The 18,412-nt window shown below is 39.7% G+C and overlaps 1 protein-coding gene across 2 annotated transcripts in view; it reads right to left on the reverse strand.

Annotated features, from left to right (window-relative positions):
• NCOA3 (nuclear receptor coactivator 3) overlaps positions 1–16,405 on the reverse strand; it is a 59,566-nt gene extending 43,161 nt beyond the window's left edge. For both annotated transcript variants that reach the window (XM_017735349.1, XM_017735345.1), the window contains exons 1-2: positions 16,322–16,405; positions 2,918–2,957 (exon numbers count right to left, since the gene is read on the reverse strand). The gene's annotated coding sequence lies outside the window, so the exon portion shown is untranslated. The remainder of the gene's footprint in view (positions 1–2,917; positions 2,958–16,321) is intronic.
• Between the last annotated feature and the right edge of the window lie 2,007 nt (positions 16,406–18,412).

Below are 18,412 nucleotides of genomic sequence, written 5' to 3' on the forward strand. Positions count from 1 at the left end.
TTGCATAAAAACCTTATGCTCCTAGTTTTTCTAATGTTCTATTAAAGAAGCGGTATCTTCACTTTCATTAAAAAGCCATTTTCCAACAAATTTCACATTAAGCTCCCTAAGATTCCTCAAACAGGCAGAAAATCAGTCTTACTCATGAAAGTTTTTATACAAATGGCACTTCTCAAACACTAATGCTTATCTGCAGAACTCTCCAAAATGACACGAGCACCATTAGCATAGAAATGCCAAGTAATTTTAAGAAGATTAGCAGCCATTCTGGAAGTTAGTACAAGAGGTCAATGACTACCAAAACCAGATGGGATGATATCCTTCCTCTTCAACAAAAGCATTTATGATGTCTTCAGATCCAGTTCCTTCCTTGTTTATAGATAAATAGCTAAGCAGTTGTGCAGTTTCACATCATCAGGAAGCAAATTTTACGTATTCTTAGATAGTGCACTGATGGAAATGCCAGGACAGAGCTGTAGATTTTTTTATTATTACTTTTTTCTTACATGCATTTTTTCTTTCGTTCCCATATACGTAGACTGACTGAATTGTATCTAACAATCAGTAAACCCTGAGCTGGAGAGCCATTGCTTGATCTTTAAAGGGAGTATTCAGCCACATCACTGCACTGCAACGTTGCCATACTAGCATCTGATAAGCAAATAAAACATAGTAGCTAACTGAGTAGCACGTGATCATGCATTTATGCCATACAAGCGGAGAAGATCGGCTATGCAGCATGATTGATGGCGTGAGTTTTCTTATCAGTATATGCCACACTGCATTCATCCAGTGAATGAGCTTCTGCTACAGTACATCCCACACAGCGTGGGAAGTTACGTTTAGGTACACCGCAGTCAGAAGTTTATATTCTTGGGCCCTGTCAAAATTATTAGGAGAAAAGTTACTAGTAATTGTCTCTAGGCATAGAATAGCTTCTCTTTTCAAAGTCCAGTAAGTATTTTTTAGTGTACCCAACAGTCCACTGAAAGTTCAAAAACCTACAAAGCCTTACCTACCCCTGAGCTTTCATCAGTACGAAAGCTTGCTAGAATCTCATATAGATGAAGCCCCTAAGTAACACTGTGCAAACAATAACAGGATAATCACAGCACACCATGGAGGGAACACAAGAAAAGAGCATACAAAACTTAAGTCTGGTATCATTAATCCTCTTAAAGAATAAAATTGATGTGACTTTTTTTTATTGAAAGTAGATTTATGACAGACAATATGCTCAGACAAGTGCCTGCATCCAGTCAAGAGCAAATGTTATTTATCACTTCTCTCCACCTCGTACTATTTACCTCAGTGTGTCACCTGTCTACAAAACATGGCTTAGGAACTGTAATGTTTTGATGAGCACAGCTATCTGTAAAAAACCACAAACTCTTCTGTCCTTTGAAGAGATTATTCTCCAAAGGTTTGCTTTCAACTGTCTCCTTTCATTTTCTTCATTTTGCTTTAACCTTACCTCATTCTAACCAAGCCAGCTCACCTGAATTCTATTCCAGGGCACCTGCTAAACTGCAGAGCATAGAGGCTGAACTTATGACAAGAGATTATTCCAAAGGAGGTGCTTCCTTTCTTGAGACCAAAATCCCACTGAACAGAATGTCCAGACAAGTTTTCAGTTTCACTACTCTCCAGCAACAGATATAGAGGCTGACATATTAATCTAATGGAGTATTGAAGGCTAAATTGCTTACCCTAGGAGCTATGATCAAACCTCAAACAAACAATACCCAGCAGCAATTAGCATTCTATCTGCACTGAGCCTAGAACAGATTTAGCTAAGAAATCCTATTTCATAACCAGTCTTTCAAAATAACGTGAATACTTTGCTCAGAACAATTATTGGTTACTTCAGGAAGAAGAAAACTCTAGTACTGGTGATAGAGAGAATTAAAAACCAAAGGCAGAATGTCTTGGGGTGACTTCATGATGTGTATCCCATATCGCTGCCCTATGCCCAAAAATAAATTCTTGTGCCTTTCTATGCCTTTAAACTGAGCCTGAGAGGAGGAAGGAAAAACTGAGCAAAACTTTTTCAAAGCAGTTTGCAGCTTGTTCAAGGTCACACAGAGATAGCAATTTTTTTTTTTCAGCTGCGGCAGGAGAGCGAGAGGGAAGGGAAGCACCCGGGCTTGCTTTTCTTTCCAGTTGGCTTTCAGCAGTTTTTTTTCCTCAGCTCCTTTTCCTTTGGAGAGCTGAACTTTTGTTTTCCTGGGACTTCGTTTTTTTTTTTTCCTTTTCTCTCTGCTGAACTGTTTCAACATCAGAATACATTGCGAGGAGTTTCTACTGAGGCCGTGGCCCTGGAGGTGGGCCCACCATCCCGTCCCAGCTCCAAGGAGGGGGAGTGAGACATCTACAGAAGGACTCTGAAATTTTCCCAGGTTTCTCTCAGCAGATCAAGAGGTTGGATTATTTAGCATCATTATCTTTTTTTCCTATGTGTTTGTTAAACAAATAGTTTTTATCTCTTTCACTTTCCTTCGAGGAAAATTTATTTTTTCCCGAACCTGGTGGGGGAGGGGTGGTTGTGACCTGCCTTCTCTCAGAGGATGTATTTTTGAATTTGGCCAAACCGGAACACAGATATATACAAACAAGGATGCTAGCACTCCATCCCACAGCTGAAGAGGAGCATGCTTTAATGGTCCAAGTGTTCCCCAAAAAGCCTGATAGCATTAGATACTGCGATACATACCAAGGCCAGGTCACACCATGAACTTCCTCAAGTTTAAGTGAGGTGGAAGACAGCAAACTATATTTGATATTAATAGAGAACATAAAAAAACCCCTTTATTTTTCTAAGGGAATTGAAAGTTTCTCCCTTTTTTAACTCCCTAAATATCAATTGTTTTTGAGAATTGATGCAGAGAAAACAAAGTACTTATGACAGAAAACTTACCTAGCACAGTGTTCTCTCCAACAGAAGCCAGTAGCAATACCTAGAAAGAAAAAGCATATGAATGTGTTCTAGCGTACTCTCAAACTTTACAGTCTACTGTTCAGGAATTTCCTGGTTCAAAAGGACTAAGTCTCCTAGCTGCTGGATATTCTGTGGCAGTCAGTTCTGTAGTTAAGCTCTACACTATCTGAAAGTAGTTTTTTTTTATGTTTAGCCCTGCCATCTGATAATAAGGAGAGTAAGTGAAATGAGTGAAGAAGAAAATGCTTTCATCCTGTCGCTTTTCCATTACACTTGCGGTTTTGTATAGATCTGCCCTGTACTGTTAGGCCAACAAAATAAAATAAAAAAAAAAGGGAGAGAAATGCTGGAAATTCTGTTTCTCATTAAAAATACAGAGAAACATAGTCCATTATATTCTTTTTGATACTGCATATACCAGAAATACTTATATTCAAGAGGAAGACATAATATGACTGTATAATGATGTAGTATTTTCAATTTTCTAACCTTTTTCTTTACTGACAACACTCAACTTTTGGAGCACTACTTCGCACTGGTCTGTCGTTTTGACAGAAGAATTAATTCAGATTTATTTTTTATTCTATTGAGTGGAGGAAAATTGAACAAATATTTATTGATTATAGCATGCCCTCTTCTTCCCTCAGTAAAACACTACGCATAAAGACAAAGGCATCACTGGAGTAAGGACAAGTCTCCTAACCCAAGTGCTGGCGATACATCCAGTCAGTCATCCTGAAAAGTAAGTTCTCTTAAATCACCACAGCTTCGTCTTCAATGACCACTCTGACTGCAATTATTACTTGTGGTTACCAGATCTCATTTATAGAAGACAAGAATAAAATATCAGAGGTAACCAAGCCACACTAGAATCTACTACCAGAACAAGAAGGATTTGAGTTTTTTTCTTGAAGTTGACCAAATCTTCATGCATTAAGCTTCTGCTCAGAGCAGAATTGCTTCAGTCAAGGTCAACCTTATTTCTATAACGTATTTAGCAAACTTACCAGTTAAGTCAATAAATGAGTTTGCAATAAGCAGAATAAAGATACATGTAAAACCAAGCTCAAAGAACACTGGAAACTTCTGCAAGGCCTCAGCATCTAACACTATAGTGAAATATCTCATCTGCCACGCTAGCTTTATCCAAAGCCCAGATAAACAAAGTAAATTTGTTTTAGGCTTTGACAATAAACACATTTCAGTTGTCTTATGTCTTCAGCAATACATTTTGCCTTCAGGAAGAGAAAGTCTCACTAAGAGTTAGAAATCCCATCTCAAGCTTGAACTTTGCATCAAATTTGTAAAGCAAATTTGTAAAGCAAATATACAAAGCAGTGGCAGTAATTTTAGTACTTTTAATCAGTGAGAAACCAATTAAACAATACACAATTCACAATACAATCCTTACATAAGCTGGAAAAGATATTAAGGTTCATGTAAAGTTCAACATGCTCTATTTTTAACTTTAGTCATTAGCATTCTCATTAGCAGTAACTTAATACGTGAGAAAGGATTATAAGCAGTCAGGAAGTCAGATGTTGAAATTTTTATATAATTACTTTAAAAAAAAAAAAAAGTAGCCCAACAAGTGATTCCATAAAAATTACTTGGACCTAGTCAACTAATGCAATCCCCCATTGTCCCAGTATACCAAATTAAGGCTTTATAAATTAGCAATTAATTGCTTGCTATTATTATTTTTTCTTTATCATGGTGTACTTCATAAGCATGTTTCATTCCAAAAGTAAAAAAAAAAAAAAAAAAAAAAAAAAAAAATCAAAAAAAAAAATCTGGACTCCCATTTTGCTCTAGGTCACAGAGTAACAATCCTCACATCCATGTAGTTTGACACTAATACAACAATTTCTTTAGAAAGCCTTTTTAAAAGTGAAATTTAGGATACTGCTGTAAGAGCTACTCAAGATACTTCTTAAAGCATTTCACGAGATCAAAGCAACCCAGCCAAACTCACAACAGACTTACTAGGAGTTGACATAATAGTGAACTGAATGACAATCCCTTTGAAAATGTCCTGATACAACTGCACTTCAAGAAGGCTAACAAATAGGGAAGAGGCATGAGCATCTGCTAGCCTTTAAGAGGTAACAAACTGGTTTTGAGCGCTCCTGTATGTCTGAGCCCCAACACTGCAAGGTAGCCTTGACTGAAGGCCAGAACTCTTTGAAGAATTATAGGCTATATGAACTATCTGGTTTTTTGTAGAGATTTAGAAGCAGCAGATACCGTGATGTATTTACATACATATGGAAGATACTGAAACTGCTTCAGATGACTGCTAGGAAAACAGTGAATTAGGGACCATCTTCATGTTATTTTACTGCATGTAAGCAATAACTTAATTTCTCTGAGAGGATTAAACTAATTTCTGCCAGTTCTGACATCAGTAAATTCTGCCTTGTCACAGTAAATTGTAACTAATACAGAACTTAATATTTACAAGATGACAGTAATAGCTTTTTAAGCTTGAACAATAGAAAAGTGCTGTAGTAAACTTTGCCTCGAGACAGGTCAGTCACATCTGGATATATGGCATCAAACCCAAGGTGAACAAATAATCCCAAATGGAAAACCACCGAAACAGCTTCATTCTAGAAGCTGTAACTTCTGCTTATTTAAAACTATTAAAGCATTTTAAATTTTTTTTTTTATCTGATGCTTGATCTGTGCTTTGTCCTTCTGTTTCTTTAGCTTTTGACAAACAGAGACAATGTAGGACTGCATGGAGTAAAGCAGATTCAAGGTAATGCCAAATTCTAGCAGCCTTTGTCATGAAGTTTCTCTTTCACCTAGAATGAGGAAAGAACTACTAAGATAGCTGCCAGTGAAGAAATTTAAGTTGATTAGAAATGTGGGTGAACAGCTCTATATCTTAGGCTTGTTCCAGACTTACTTCAAAAAAGTGACACAACTTTCCTGGAAAACTAGTTGTTTTGACCAAGCTGTATTTAACAAGCTGTATCCTCTCATGAGAGTTAAGAAAGTTTCAATGTAAAATAAAAGCCGCTTCATCTGTTCTGCAAAACGTGTCTACCATATTGTCTTATGTAACAAATCTTAATGTAAATTCCACCAGCTATGACACACCACTTACAAACTAACTGACTATTTCCCTCACAGAAGAGATATCCAAAAACTGTCTGGACACAATTTTGTGCAATGTGCTTGCTCTAGGATGTCTTGAGCAGGGAGGTTGGACCAGACGACCCACTGTGACGGTCCCTTCCGACCTTATCCATTCTGTGATTCTGTGACGGTGGCCAATCTCGAGTTAGACCTTAAGCAGCTGCTTAATTCTGTTCCATGTCTCCTCAGATTCTTTAGAATAATATTGAAATGCAAGCATACAGAGAAAAGTCAGACCAGTTTCTGAAATCGTTGGCTCAGGGCCTTTAATTTAGCACAAATATGCTAAAAATGCTGTCTTAGTATATACTAGGCAAGTTAGAACAAGCCACTTTTCAGCTGTATTCTTTTGTGGGTGTGGCTTTGGTTTTGTTTTACACTAACCAATAGCTCTAGCTGTATCATTGTTTCAAATGATACAGCTAAAGTCTGTCCAGGACTGTCAGTTACTTTTTTTTTCCACTGTTGATGCTACGGAGCCAGCGTAACTCTAGAAGAAAAACATTCTATTTCATGTACAGTTTTTTTGAGTTGTTTGGGTTTTTTTCCTTGCTTGTTTTTAACCATAACAGCACATGAAAATCTTTTCTAAATGAATCAGTCTGTGGTGAAACTCCTTGCTAGCTGTATTTGGGGAGGAAGAAAAGTCTGAAAGTTTTGCAAGTTTATTATTCCAGAAAAACAAAAAGCCTAGACCAGATTAGAATTACTAAATATCAAGGCTCCATATTAGAAAAGCTTTCAGGGCAGCGCGTCTGACTATAGGAAAGTGTCCAACCTTTTGTTCAAAATACTACATTAGAAAGCTGAATCAGCTGTGGGACTGCAAAGAACTTAAGCTTTTGAGGTTGCCAAGGCAAGTAATGTGCCTAAACTTGAAACTTTTGGCTATAGCCTGTACATATATTGGAATAAAACATTCCTACTGCCTAGGATCTTAGCTGACCTGCTTTTGAAGATATCAAATAGCTGAATCCTCAATAAATCTGTAACAGCTGTGGAATATCAGTGTCTTTCTCTCATGAACTCTTGGACAGTTCTTAAATAGACGTAACTACTGCAAAATGCCATGAAAAATACAGACATAAGCCTGACCCACAAGTCTACCCATTCACTTTCAGAAAACCATGTTGAGTGTTTTAGCCTAGTCAATTCAATCTTATGCGTGCAGTATAGTAGAATCTATTGTAACTTCAGACACAAGTTCAACTTCACGGACCACCCCCTTCTTTAGCCTTACCTGTGAATCACTGCACCTTAGACTAAAAATGCTCTCAAATGTATTTGACATTCTCTGACTACGTACACAAGGATTTAGGTAAGAGCATGCATCTGAACGTCTCATTTAAAAAGCTCTTAAGTATGAGAAGCTCTGAATTCCCAGTTCAGTGTAAGTTTTCACCATCTTGTCTAAATTTTCACCGGTATAAGCAGTCATTTTTGTACGAGAAACTTCAGGCTTGGTCACCAATTTCTATTCGAATTCTTTAACTTCTACAGGTTCTACTTTTTGTTTTGTTTTGCTTTTAAATGTGACATTTTTCAGTCATTGATATTAAATTATTTATGACTCACATTCGAATTAAAATCTGCCTCTCAATGTTCGTAATACTCTTCAACTATGTAATGGATGAATCTACAGCGTAACGGAAGACAATCTCCTTTCCCTTGACCCAAAAATAAAATACTACTTTGCATCCCTGTTGTTGCTTTTTTAAAGCAGAATTATCATTTCTGGAATTGTCTGGTGTAGATATTTTGCTTAAGCAAGAAGCACTCCATGGTACAACCGATCAGTGACCTTGAGACTGCTCTTAGAAGGCAGTTGCTATAGTAACACCACCACAACTGAGGTACATCCTCAGCTGGCACCACCACTCTGGTGAAACAGATCCATCGTAAATACATCTATCCTCTACTAGTGTCTCAATATTTAAGGAAGAAACTACTGTATTGGGTTTTTTTTAGAATTATTTAAAAAAACTTGTGCTGTGGTAGACCCTGTATACTAGGTATGAAATCAAGTGGCTAAGGCTATATATGCACAAGTCCACATAGTGTTAAATAAAGTACCCTGAAATAATGTATTACTGAAAGTTACAGGTACTTCACTCACTGTGTTAATCCAGATAGCAGTTCTTGGTCAAGGAAATGAGTCTACTGAAGAAACCTTGCAATAGCATGTAACCTAGAAAGTAAGTTTGACATCTTTTTCCAGATTCTCTAAAACAGATAAAGTTAATGGAACCCTGCTATATCAAACTTAATGCAAAATGCAAGCACAATGAATTACTGCTGCATGCCAGAATACTCCAAGTCTCACATGTGCAACCTCATCACCTTGAAAAAGCTTTCAAGCCAACTTTGCACTAAGGAATAGTGTTGCCCCAAAGGGTTTCTCTCTATACAGTGTGCTACTAGTTCTTGTGAGCTCTGAAAGAGGATGAAAAAGGTGACTCATTACTGAAACGTCAACAATGAAACACGTAAACTTGAAGAGTGCTAGTAAACAGAAACATTAAGGACAACCAGTTCTGTTTAAAGACAGAGGATTAATGAACAGATTATTAGTTAATTATAGCAAACTATTACTCAGACATTAAAGTTTACTTTATAGCTAAACTGCATTTTCAAGACACTATTTTTTTCCTTAAACTCAAATCAACAGGAAAGGCCAGTCACAGACGCTTCATAGATTGTTAATGTTCAAGAGATCCTATTCCAGGTAAAACATTTGTGGATTCTAATCAGAAACAAGTATTAGGACTGTTCTGCCTCTGATAAAGTCAGCTCACGTCATAGGTTTGCGTTATCATAAATTAGAGAAACATTTGCTAAACTTCCATAGCAGTGAAACCTGCATGTCAGCTAAAAGGTAATTCCAGATACAAGTCACACACTTGAAATAAGACTTTTGGACACTCCACTCTTAAAAAAGTCTGATCCCTACTTAACTCAATAAAGTATCTGCCCTGAAAACTGACTGAGGATCTCCTGCATGCATAAGTGTAACATAAAGGTAGACAGAAAACAGGGAAAAAGCTCACAGACAATATTAAGCAGACATCAAACAGGGCCCTAAAAAAAAAAATTAATAATAACAGTAACTTCTGCAACTGTGTGTTACAGTAAGAGGGTTCAGCTGTGCTGCTTTTGGAGGTTGAGAAACACTGTCACGTGAGCTTAAAAAAAAGTCAATTACTCTTATGTGCCACTCTTCCCACTTTCATCACTTCCATGAAGTTGCAGGTAAGGTGGATATATTTGAAATTGACCTGTGTCCTATAAATCTGTGTTACAGGCATTGATAGCTTCTTTCTGAACAAGTGTTCATATAAACATAGAATATATTTCTACTTAGTAGTAGCTTCCTACAATAAACAAACTTTTATGAGAGTACAATAATTTGTCTTCAGCTTTGCATGTAGTTGTTCACTTTAGCCTAGCTGCACAGGTTAATTTGAAAACTATCTAGACCTAGACACAAAAGGCACTCTTGGTATACCGTACACAAAAGACGTTCTCTACTCTTCTCTCCTCCCCTTTTGTTTTTTTCCCACATAAAAAGATCCTTGGACAAAAATATGAACCTTGATTTCATGGAAGTGAAAACTAGAGTATTAAGCCCAAATCCTGTAAATGCTGGCAAGTGTGTCAGTCTACTCTGCAGGTTCATTTAGACGCACACACCAGCAGCTATTAAAGATCTTAGTCCCATTCTCAGTCCTTAAACCTCAGCCTAGCAACCACGAATTCCCTTACCACCTATGAAGCACCACTGATTACAACAGTATAGGAAAAAAGCAAAAGAAGTAGTTTCTCCTAACAAAACCTAGTATATTCTAATTCTAGAGTCCCGTTAAAAATCCTTCAACCCTAAACCAAACAGCATGGGATTGGTGACCTTCCGAGCCCTTACAGATGTGGTCCATTCAACAGATTAAAGACATTAATTCTACTCCAAAATAAACATTATTCTAGTATTTATCCCCTTCAGTCAGTCTGCTTAGCAATATGTGTATGCTCTACACTAGTAAAAAATACACATTAAATGCAGCAGGTCACTCAACATCAGTTGTCAGGACAGCATTCAATATATCTACTCAATCCTTATTGACTTAAGTGAAATTAGTTTTCTAATGCAGATACAGTAGGTAAAGAACTACCAGCAACAACACAATCAGTATCTCATCCAACTCTTCCCCGTTACAGCCCCTGGGTTTATAGAGGGTGCTGAATTCAGTCTATGCTCAGGCACCACTTGAGTCTCTCTTCTCTATCACATTTGTTTCAGAAGCAGACTCTTAGAGGAACTCCTTCTAGTTTACATTTTGACACGACTGTGGCTACTATAGTCCCATCCCACCCATCCCCTTGCACTGTACTGGCGTTTGGGCAACTAGGGGTAAGACGGTAGCCAGGAGTTGCCTGGGTGGTTAAGTCTGTTTTGGGGTTTAACTTTTATTGTTGGCAGGAAGGAGGGAATGGGCAATTTTGAGTTAAAATCTGTTTGCTGATGACAAGAGACTCAGCCCCAGAGCAAGGGAAAGAGAGGTAACAGAAAAGGAAGCACAATAGCCCTGACTTGGCTTGAGAGCTGTGGAAGTGTACTATGCTGTCTTAAAAAGACAACATTCCATTAACATGCATTTAAAGGGTTCTGGTTTTAAATTTTCAATTAATACTAGAAAGACAAGAGTTTGTTGTGATGTTGCTTACTTTTTACACAGTACAGTAAAGTGAGAGCTTAGCTCCCACCCCAGCATTTAAGAAAAAAGACAAACCTCAACCCAATAGATGAAGGATTCTTTAGGCCCTAACCTAAAACAGCATAAGTCAACGATAAATATCTGTAGTGACAGAAAGACAAGACACATTCCAAGTACAGAGTCCTCTACATCTTGGAGAAAGGTCAGGCAGCTTTTAGTGAACAAGAACAACTTACACAGAAAAGAGCTTTAAGGTAGACAAATGAGATTGAACCTGTAGATCCCTTCAGTTTGATTTTCACCACTGTATCTGAAACTACAATAATTTTAAAAATAACCATTAAATAATCTTTAAGGTTAACTCTTTGACAAAAGATATGTTTTCTAATGTCTTTCTTCCTTTGTATATTAAAGATAGGATAATTAAGATTTCTATTTTAGCAGTAGACAGGCCTTACTGGAAATGCTAATCTAGAATTACCGGAAGCAAGAAAAGATGTATTGTCACCTAGCAGCGATCACGTAGTAATAGGAACAGTTAACACACTGTAAAACGAGAAACTGAAGATTAACGTAATCAGTAGTTGATACCCACCATGAGAGTAGTTTATGCGCAGTCTTGCATGTGAGAATTTATTTCTTGACAACTGATTTTCAGCAAGCACTTGCTCACCAAATAGCTTGAAGTTTCAGTCAGGAAGGGATGCCTAACTGAAATTCCAGCAATAAAAGCATGCCTGCATGTTATTAAAGGAAACAGTGGAAAATTTCTCAGGCTGACATCCAGAATGTCTGCGGTTCCTTTTCATATTTCTCTTCTTGCAAAGCAGTTATTAAACCAGACCCTAAAAGCTTTTTTTTTTTTTTTTTTTCTTCTTTCGTGAAGCCTGGAAATTTCCACTGCTTTTAAAGATTTTTAAAAAGCTCTCTCAAATATACTGCTCAAACAACCTTCCACTTCTGCCTAGACAGACTCTTTCATTTAAAGTTTCATTGCTGTAAAGCAGGGCTAAGATGAGAGGGAAGGAAAAAATTTTGCTCAAATACCAAAAGCATTGCTTGGCCAATCTGAAATATTATCATACTGTGTATTAATCTTGATAGAGGTCACTTGACGTTCAGCTACAGACAGACAGATGGGCAAGAGAAGACAAAGCACTTGATAAAGCTGCCTCGTAGCTGTACATTTGAACAGAAATCACGGTGGATGACAACGTAAGCTATTCTGTTCCTATCAAGTGATGGCACTCCTTCAACTTTCTCAAATTTGCACTCGTTTTCCATTGTCCTGAATCCCACTCATCATCCCTACTACCTGCTTATTGTTTCTCTTAAGACTGGCAAGTTTGCTAGTACCAGTTCTACACCTCACCTCTACCAATCTTATTCACTGGCCTTGAAAATACATCACCAAAGATTAGAAGGTTCAACAGAAGACCTACAGCTGTAATACAAAAGTCTTTGAAAGCTACTTCGGCCAGTGAAGATGTTTTCTTTTTCCAGTTTTCTGTGCACTGATTAGAGAAACTGCCTTCCTTCTAAAGGGGGGATCAAATGTACTTTCTAGGTTAACAGATTATGTCGGTTTTGTTCTATTTTAATCAAGTGAACAGTTTGCAGATAAAGTACTCTTGCTTTTGTTGCCATTAGCGCTATCTTTGAATCGATGACTAGATAAATACTTGAAATACTGATTAGGAGAGGATTCTTTCAATTACTACCTAAGAACGTTAAGCAATATGCTGACTGACCTCTGCCCATTGAGCCAGAAGTCTCTACTCTGAATATCAAAAAGGCTGCCATAGAATATAAAACCAGGAGGGTACTACAACAAAAGATGCTGCTATGTCTGCTTTAGTTCATTGCAGCAGCAAAGATGGACCAAGCACAAAAAGAACTGCAAACCAAGTCATAATTCCTTATTTCCACCTAACCTCTCTAGCCTAGTCTTTATGGGGAAAGAAAAATTATTATAGGGGAAGATGCCTGAAAAGCCTATCCCTATCACTGGCAAAGAAACTGCAAGTTTTTGTTTGAAATCATCTCCTTAAGATGTAAGCTGCCAAAAATGAAAAACCGTTTTAGAGTTGTCATTGTTGATACAATAAAATAATTTTTGAAGCTTTACTGCTTCTTCCATAAGATTCAAAAAAGCCAATATAGCATTTCCATATACTGATTGACTACGTGTGGACACACGCACGTGTATGCTCCTGATGGCTGTCTAAAAGGTTTTAGAAAAAGTTTATCCACATAGACCATATTAGCTACCTCCTCAGGCACACATAGCAGGAAAAAGCAAGTAGCAGTTTACCTTCTTCTGTGACTTACTAGCCTCCAGAGAATGTGATGATAAAACACAGCAATGGTGAGATGTTAATATACTCTACAGGGCAATCTGCAAAGTGTTAGAATTACAAATTGAGTGCACAAAGCAAAACCAGAAGAATGCTACCTTTGATTTAGATTTATTTAGTTCTTCAGACTCACACAAAACCAACAGAGAACTCTTCTCCTGACTGACTGTTCTGAACAATAGTTTCCCCAAAATATTGGAGAGAACATGTATTTCTATTTTTTTTTTTTCAAGTAAATTGTCTTTTACTTAACCCTTCCATTAAAAGATACGGCAACAGAAGTCGCCAAACCCAGTCGCTGTCCCATTACCTTTCACCTTGGGAGGTTGCAGTGAGGCAGGGCATGCTGTTATTAGACACACTGCACACAAAAGATTAAAAATCCTTTATGAGATTGAAGGCAAGGTAATTTTGTTTGACTTTTCAAAAATCAGCTTATTGATAACTGTAAATTTTAAAAGTCACCAGTTAAGTATTATTAAAGTAACAGGATCCATCTGAAATATACCTCGCTTTTATATGGTGCAAAAAATAATTTGATGTACCTTCGCTCAACTAAACGCAGCATACAAAAATCAGAGTAAGTAGAAATACAATTCCATAGCAGATTTAAATTAGTAGCAGTTAAATTCTTTTGTAATTGCCTCTTTCCTAATACACTACATCTAGAAATATCAGTAGATCTAGCCAGAGGGGAAGGGGAAAAAAACAAATGAAAAAAACTACATAGGCAGGCTGCCCCAGCATTCGGGTTAGATATTCTTCACCACCCTTTCATACCCTTGTCATAAAGGATACTATTCCTCCCCTCCCCCTCTCCTCCATTTTTTTTTTTATTAAAGCAAGTCAGAAGAATATCTAAGATGTTTCTAAATACTCAAAATGCTTGAACATGAAATGCAGTCATTTAAGATCACCTTTTCGAGAGAGACTAATTTAAATGCAGGAACTGAAGCAACCTCCAGTGTCAGACTGTAGTGTCCAATATCTTTTCACATGCTACAAATGCTTTAATTATGCAGGCAAATATAATCGAGACATCTTTTCTTTCCCACAGTTTTTCAAAATTAAAAGCACATACCCCCTTTGCTATGAAACTGTACCACAGAGATTAATCCTGAAGATTTTGTGATTTCTTGTCCATTATTAAGGAAAAAACCCCACCATGATCAAAAGATAAGGTTCCATTGTAAAACAGATTTGCTTCTCCTTCCTAATCTGCATTTTGTCTCAGCTATACGTTAGGGTACACGTCACTGATACAATGCAAAAAAAGAAAAAAAAAAAAAAAAAAGATAACTAGGCAATGCAAAACTTCCAAGTTAATAAATCCAAAGCCAGGATGAAGAAGGCCTTCAAATGAACAGTTAAAAGAAACACAAAGCCACAGGCAAGCCCAAAATGCACGCAAGTCATATTCCAAATAAAATCAGACTGGAAACAACACATTGTAATCAGGAGAAGTACTTAAAGTGAGGCTGAATGCTGGGTTTATTCTATCACTTCCCGTATCCCACAGCCTCTATCCTCACATCACAGCAGAGAATCCATCAAATCCACTGGTATTAGTTAAAAAAAAACCCCCACAGTAGTAGTAACAGAGTTGAAAGAAATTCTTTACAACAGTCAATTGAACAGCCCACTGTAACAGCAATTAAGAGTAAATATAATGACCGCATGCTATAACGCACAATCTTGTTTAAAAAACAAAAGTAACAAAACCGAAACAAAACAAAAAGCCCAAAACCCCCAAAACCACCCAGTTTTGTCTGTTTCCTCTACCCAAGCTTTTATTCCCTGGTTTTCACTCATATACTATTTGTTTCTATGAAGCTATACTTTATATGCAGAACATACAACTTTGTTTCATGTGAAGCAGCACATTTTAAGATGAAAATGTTCCATGAGAAAATATTTATTTTTACAATAGCAATGACAGAATTTTAAGCTTATTGTAAGAGTCCATTTTAACTGTGTTACAGATACCATATAGCTAGGTATTACCATACCTCACACTTTCAGATTTCCTTTTGTTTTGTCTTGTTATTCCAGTTAGAATCCAACATACTGTTTTCTGTTAACTTCTATCTAAAAGAGGAAGGAAATACTGAGGATTCAAATGAGTCTGAAGATGAGCTGACAAATTCAGAAGCTTCGCTTTGAAAGGAAAACTTGACTGTGCTTAGGAGCGGGAGCAGAAACCACAAACAAAACCAACTTTAGAACCAAAGAAAGAGAATTGTGGGAATTATCTCAACCTCACGCTACATTCTAACTCATAATCACCCTATTTATATCCCAGAAACACTAACAACTAAAGTGGCATGCGACCTCGGGGCGGGGGGTGGGGAGGGAGAACGCATCATCTCCAGCCCTCAAAAACATAGTTTCATTACAGCTACGAGGCAGAAAGAGGTAAGAGGAATGGAAATGAACCTTTCATTTGCAGTATTTTTCATCCCTTCTCTTATTACCAGAGATAAGGAGGCAAGAGAAGTCAGCTCTGAAACTTACCGAGGCTACAGGATGACCAGGAGAATGCAGCTATCAAGGTGTTTGGAACCGCCTCAGTACCAGATAAACCCAAATGAATGGCAGACGGGGCCATTCTAACCGAGGCGTTTCACCCACACCCCGCTTCTGCTCAGGCTGAGAAACCGTGGGTCAGACGATTCTAAAGCCAAGTCCACAGCGATCTCAGATCTCTTTGTATTCTACGAGGAACCTCCACCCAAAATCACCGTACTTAGATATGCATCACACAGCGATACGAGAAGCCTTCACTCCACACATCAATTCCCCGCCACTGCCTCAGGAATGCTCCTTCAAACTCAGTCGCCAGTAAAGTTACAATAGCTAGAAAGAGGTAAAGGCAGCCACACGTTGCTCGGGGAACCCCCTCATCCCCAGCCCTAGGAATACTCCTCACACAACCCATCTACGCTCCCCTTCCTCCTCCCCTCAGGCAACCACGTTCATATTGAGGAGGGGGGCGAGAGACAGAAAAGAGCCGCCCCTCAGGGCCATCCCCAAGCTTCGCCCTTCCCTGGCAAGGGGCAGCGCTCCCTCCGCCATCCCCGTCCCACCCCAGCACTAGAAGCAGAGGAACGCGAACTAGAACTCTCCTCCCTCCACTCATTACTCACTCCCTCCCTCCAAACCCCACTCACCTAGGAAATGCGCCAAATCTCAGGTACATCTCCGTCTCCCCCACACTCAGCCGCGCACCGCCATTTTCCTCACTGCCTGGATTTAAATCGGGACCGGAGTGGAGACACCAGACGGTGTGAGGCATTGTGGGAGCTGTAGTGCGGCTCCGCGCGGGCGTTCACGGGACCCACTCCCTCTTCCCGTGGGAGCTCATGGTACTTGTAGTCCGCGCCAGGCCCGGTGCCGGAGCCGTCAGGCAGCGCTCCGGTGCCGCTTCTGCATCGCGGCGTTCTCCGCAGTAGGGCGTGCTGAAACGGGGAGGAGGAAGCGGTCCCAGGGGAAGCTGCCTATGCCGCGCAACCCCAGGCACGTTCCGGCGGCACTTGCACAATGCGGCTAGAGGTCACGCGATGCCGTATCTGTATGATAAGGAGCGTTTTACTGCGCACTAGAGTTCAAAATACAGTGCGGTACCAGCCCTGGGTCGTGCGATTTCCCCCCTTGTTTCTGCTGACCTCCAGCTGTGGGTCCTGATTGTATCCTTGATCCTGTACTCGGGTTTCTCAGGGAGTTTTGGTTCTTGTTTTGTTTGTGTGCAGTGTGTGTTTGTACATGTTGGAGCTGCTCTCCCTGTGGCCGCAGCCGTGAGAGAGCAGGATAACAAAACAAAACAAAAAAATCGATTTTCATGTTACTCTTAAAATTTTCACAGTTTACATTGGGCTTCATTGGCCCTGCCAGTGAGACGTGCGGCACCATCGCGAGGGCTGGAGCTGTCGTGGCGGGTCTGTGAGCACAGATTCCGACCATCGTACAGCCGTTTTCTCCAGCCGCGCAGGGTGATATCCCCGCAGGAGCGTCACAGGGAAGGGATGAGACATCTGGCACTGCCTGGAGCGCGGGAACAGAGGAGGAACAAGGCAGAGAACAGCCTGAGAGGGAGACGAGACACCATCCTCGGACACATTGCGCCTTTGCTGTGGGGCCGCCGCCAGCCTGTGAGGCGGGAGCTGGGGAGGGACTTCGACCATTTTGGGGGGCTGCCCTCCCTTTATTTTTCTGGAAGATGCTCCTTTTGCGGGGAGGGGGGGGTGTACACAAATGTAAATGGCTTTATTAAAGAAACATGCTGCTGTCCGGGCTAGTGTGATTCGTTTTTGCCTTCTTTGGGGACGAGTAAAAAGGGAGGGAATTGGAATCCGCGGGATGATGATGTCATTTCGGGCACCCCAGTGTCACTTGGAGAGTGAAGATGCATTGGAGGAGAAGGTGAGTAGGGTATGAGAGGGCTTAGGTGGTGTTCTCCCAAAAAAGGGAGGTTACAGCCCAAAAATGCCTGGAAGTTTAGAGGGCGTGTTTGTGCAGAAAATATTAAAAACTGTAGCTTTCCTTACCTTTATATATATATAAAATTAATAATTTATATTAAAATGGATTTCAAAATACAACCCCGTATCTAGTGTATTATATACAGGATCTTCGAGGATAAGAAGTCCTAAATATGGATATATAAGGTTTAAAAATGCAAATAGAACTTTTATATATATAAATTAAACAAGAAAAGGCTTGAAAATGGAAGAAAAATATGGTACCTATGAAGGCAATAGAAATAGCTTAGTGTATTCAGTTTCTTTCTCTCCGTCTAACAGCCTGAGATTGTGGCTGGCACTTAAATCGCTGCTGCCACCTGGTGATAAGAACTGCACGTACTGACGTACTGCAGCCGCTTGGTGAGCCTGTGCCACACTCAAGATGGCGGCTTGGGCACGGGTAACGCCGTCCTTCCCAAGATGGGGGGCGGTCACACATGCGCTTCGTGGAAGGGAAAAATTGCTCAACGTCAGGAGCTTTCTCTTCACAAAGGCGTCCTCCCGCCTGCCTGAGCCCGACCCCGACCCCGACCCCGCGCTTGCAGCCCGATCCTGCGCGGCGCTTTGCGGTGTGCGGACGCGGATGGTGCAAGAGCAGAGTCGACGTCGGGGTTGGGTTCAGGCGACGGAAAAAAAAGCTTTTCTGAGGAGCGGGACCCTTTTTCCGTACCACACAAAAGATGGCGGCCCCGCCGGAAGCGCCTTCTCCCAGATCCCAAGATGGCTAGGATGGGCGGAAGT

Source organism: Corvus brachyrhynchos, unplaced genomic scaffold (assembly GCF_000691975.1).
Source record: "Corvus brachyrhynchos isolate BGI_N302 unplaced genomic scaffold, ASM69197v1 scaffold10, whole genome shotgun sequence".
NCBI lineage: Eukaryota > Metazoa > Chordata > Aves > Passeriformes > Corvidae > Corvus > Corvus brachyrhynchos.